Source organism: Dromiciops gliroides, chromosome 4, assembly GCF_019393635.1.
Source record: "Dromiciops gliroides isolate mDroGli1 chromosome 4, mDroGli1.pri, whole genome shotgun sequence".
NCBI lineage: Eukaryota > Metazoa > Chordata > Mammalia > Microbiotheria > Microbiotheriidae > Dromiciops > Dromiciops gliroides.
In genome coordinates, this window is record NC_057864.1 from 309,695,606 (window position 1) to 309,700,324 (window position 4,719).

Here is a 4,719-nt window from a genome sequence, read left to right on the forward strand (position 1 = left end):
CCTGAAAGAGTTGGCTGTAGTTCATAACTGAATGAAGGTGCCAATTCCCTTAGGTGTCCTAAAATTCTCTCCAAAGTTGAAACCTCGAAGCACGAAAATCAGCTCTCTTTTCAAAGTTCAGCTGACAAGCCTAAAAGAGGCAAGAAATGACAATTCATGATCATTACACAGGTGGTAGGTAGCAGCTTTTCCAAAAACTGCCCTCCAAAGTTTGAAAGTACCACACCTATATAGATAAGACGCAAAATGTTTGGTCAAAAGGTACAAAAGAAATTCATGTAGCAAGTTAGACATCTGTCCTCACTCCTATCATAGTTTATACTTATCAACTGGCAATAGTATCCTATTAGATTTTTATCACAAAGAACCTCTAAAAAAAAACCACCTGATATGACTAGACTAAAAACTATTTGCCATAACGGCTTTTAAGTCACTCGAACTTATAATTCATCAACCCATTTTATTTAAAACTCCAGTTCTGGAAGTAAGGCACTAAATTTAGCATTTAATTCAGTGTGGTCTAGATAGGCTAGGGCAATGGTTCTCAAAAAAGGATTTGGGGATTATTGGCAGTATCTGTCTCCCCCACCCCCACCCCCACCCCCAGGCTTATTGCTTTTAACAATGACACTAGCTGTGTCTTAAATTGAGCAATTTATATTTAGAAGAGATTACACAAACCACTGACATCAGATTGAAAGTATTTTCTCAATTCTGGAGGACATTTCAGGTAATCACTGTCTACTTTATCTTGCCCAGAAACCAAAAAAATTTGATAACCACCAGGTTGGATACATGAGCCCTATACCCCCTACTTTATCCCCACATATAGCAAAAGCAATTAAGTCCCTCATTCTTTTAAGTGTTCTTGACCAATTCAGCTTAATAAGTGCATTTTAAGCTGAGTTCACCTACCTAGCCTCATTGACAGTCATCTAACTGTGGAGCATAATATTTAAGCAGATTGATGTTCATTTCCCTCTCCAGAATTCCTGGCAACCTCAACCTCTCACATCCAAATCTTCAGGGGAAATGTATTTGCTAGAGACAGAGAATGGAGGAACACTGCATGCTGGGACATGTTCCTAGAAAAGCAGAAATGAACCAAATTACCATGATTTCTCCATCAAATCCATAGGAATGTACTTGACTGCAGAATGTTTTCGTCTGCACATAAAATTAAGAGAAGTACATCCCAGTAATTCTAGCCCTAAAATATACTAGAAATGGGGTAATTCCTGAAAAGATTTTTACTTTGGGTAAGAAAAGGAAAAGAGCACTAAATATTCCACGTGTCTATTAAAAAGCTGTTAAAAGAAAGAAGATGAAATGGACACCACCCACAATAATTCTTAGACTCTTGAAGGTCCTAAGACATGCTACAAAAATAGGTCTTTATTCTTAGGAAAATATAGTCAGAGCTAGCTTCCTTATGCTATACACAAACTCTTAACATCAGAGGCAGTACAGAATAGTACAAGGTTTTTTGTTGTTTTGTTTTTTTAAACTGGTCTCAAAACAAGCACAAACCCACTAAATTTAAAAGAACAGATAATTTGAGGATTTTTGGCAGAAGACAGTACTTCACACATCTAATCCAAATCAAAAAAACCCAAAAACTGACTAGATTGAGTTCAAGAATTTTATATTGAGGGAGGTTGTAATAGGTTAACAAGGAAAAAAATCCAGTTGCCCTTAATAGGAAAATACCACTTATACTGAGTACTGATTGTTTCTGAAATGTTTTTTTTTTTCTCATTGCCTGATTTCCAAGAATTTCCATCACATGAATACTATCAATCACTATCATAAAAGTTTATTTCTTAGCCCCAAATTTTGGTTATGGTACCAATTTCTAAAAATTGTTGCCTTAAAATGTTTCTAGGGCTAAGAATGTTAGGGGCACTGAATTCCTAGTGAGAGTGTGTGCTGCATCAAGTTTGGCCACACCTACCTCACTTTTGTAAATACTTATTAAAGAAATACAACTATCTTTTTAGCATGGAATAGGGATTTTACTTCACGGGTCAATACTGATGCTGAACAGTCTCTTTGGAAAGTTAGTGGCATATCCCACTGAGTAGCAAGAAAAATATGGATCAATTTACCACTGAACCACACTTTAAAACACCATCCCATAATTTTATTACTATTGCATATCTAAGTTGTAAATTATTTAGTTACTCACCAATTCCACATCCACCACTGAATTCAAATGGTGCAGGTCAGACAAATGTTAAGAGTAATGCAGTCTGTAGCTACTGAAAGATTTTCTTGGAGACTATGCTTTTGTATACTTTAAGGCCAAAAGTTTTTCTTTCTCCAGGCCATTGTCATTTCACCATCCCAACATTTTAAGAGCTGCTACTTATCCTTTCAACAGTTACAAAATACATCTGACTACCTCCCACAATGTAATGGATGATTCCTAACTGTCTGGGGGTCAATAAATTAAATGCCATCTCCTTGGCAGTCAAAAGACTGTTCTCCAAATAGTGGAAGTCCTATAATTCTTACACCTAACATCAAATGTATCATCATGCCAAATAACTGAAAATTTTGTGCAAGTTTTAATAACTAGCAAAAAATTCAGTTCTTCACACTAAACACTTTCTATCTTTCCCAGCTGCAACTGTCTATACAACTTAGGGACTTTGCCTTTTAGACAACAATAGCAGAACTGCTGTTTTAGTCAATACTTAATAGGAAGGCTTCTGATGATGGTTGTACTAAAATCACTATTACTTCTATTTTAATAATTTTGATTTTGTCACTTTCCTTTACTCTTTTTACTTTAATTGAAGTAGAAGTTGGAAGTTCTTTCAAGTCTTAATGACAACTTTGGGAACAGAAATTAGTATAATTCAGAATTTGTTGTTACACAGTAGCCAACTTTTCAGGTGAGAATAAATTAAATTTGTGATTGTTTTAATCTGTAAAAGTCTCTAGAAATGAGCTCACCTTATTTCAAATTTGGTAAGATTGCTTTAAGGTAATTTTTCAAGGGAGAGGTATCCCTCTTTTCCTTGTCAGTGTAGACAGAATTTCAATCATTCTCTGTCCGTTTATGAGACTGTCAAAGCCAAGAACCCATGAACAAAAGCACAAATAGCAATAACCTACATTATCGAACAATTCCCTTGACACGTTGACATTTATACTAAAAGATTAGAAACTTGCATTTCCAGTACTCATATTCCAATCACATTCCAGATATATAGCATTATTGCTTTATAGGTCATGTAACAATCAAACTATGTTTATATATGCATTGCCTGTTTTCCTTAATCTTTTGATTAGTATTTGAAACTGATTTTACTATAAATTTAAGTTTGAAAATACCACGGTTAATATTTCTTCTCAGAACTTCATTGTTCACATTATCACTAGTTACCACATGCATATTTAGCTCTGATTATATTGCTCAAAAACTGCACCCATATCAGAACAGTGCAAATCATATTTAATTTTAAAAGTAAGATATAATGGCTTGAATTCAGTTATTCAAATGAACACTGTCAAGTAATTTCAATTGTATGTGTGTGTATATATTTATATATATATCTTATTCCAAAACCACTGCTTACATTACCAGTGAGAAAAATGCTTTATTCACCAAATCTGACTCCCCTTATAAGGATCAGTTCACCCTCCCTCTTGCCCCAATGAAGAGTGCCAAATTATCTTGACAATCCAGCAAACTGTTCACTTAAGAACACTTTTGTGATCCTACAAAAGTGTTCACCCTTAAATTTCTTGGCAATGAGAAGAACTATTAAATGACGTTGATCCTTCCCAAAACCCCAGACCAAATAATTCTATAGTAGAAATTTAACGTTAACACCTTGACAGTGTCCCTTTAAACCATATGACAGTAAAGTGCCAATAAGGCATGGCAATAACCTCTTTCATGGGATAATTTAACTCCCTGGCACTGGGAAGTGCTAGCACCAAGGATTACATTAAGAATCAAGATATGAAGGCTACATCTAGTTCACTCACTTTCCATAAACCTAATATACTAACTATCATTATGTTAGAATGTAACAATTATTGATGTAGCCCTCAAACTTATACTAAGTTTTGAGAGAAAGTGATGAATTTTTAAAAAGCACGGGGCAATATATAAAATTAGTGGCAGGAAAGTGTTTTGTTAAGCACCAGGAACTAATTTTGCCACCCACTCTTGTTTTCTAGGTTAGTTCAATAACCGGCAAGGCACATTTACATATATTCCAACGAATACTTATTGACAATTTAAAATTACACTTTATGTCCCAGCTATCCCAGTAATTGACATACAACATACTAAAATGGTTTATTAAGATAACATAAAAAAAAATCATTAATGTGAAACATACAGGCTATTGGCAACCACTATTCTAAAAATTATGTAAGTACAAGTAAACATACTGAAATGTGTGCAATTCTAAGTTTTTAAACCAGAAGATCTCTGTACTAACACACATTTATATTAATGACACATAAAAAAAATAAAAACTTTATTACAAAAATAAGTTACACTCGCCTCCAGCTTACAGTATAAAACAATTTTATTTGCAGGAATGCAAAATGATTGTTTGCCATGAGCATTTTGAACATATGACATGTCTAATTTTTCTTGTTAAATTTGCATTTACTGGGGAACTGGTGTGTATAAAACCTTAAGTATAAGCTCTGATCTTCATTGTGGTGCCTATTGGGTATGTGGTATAACTG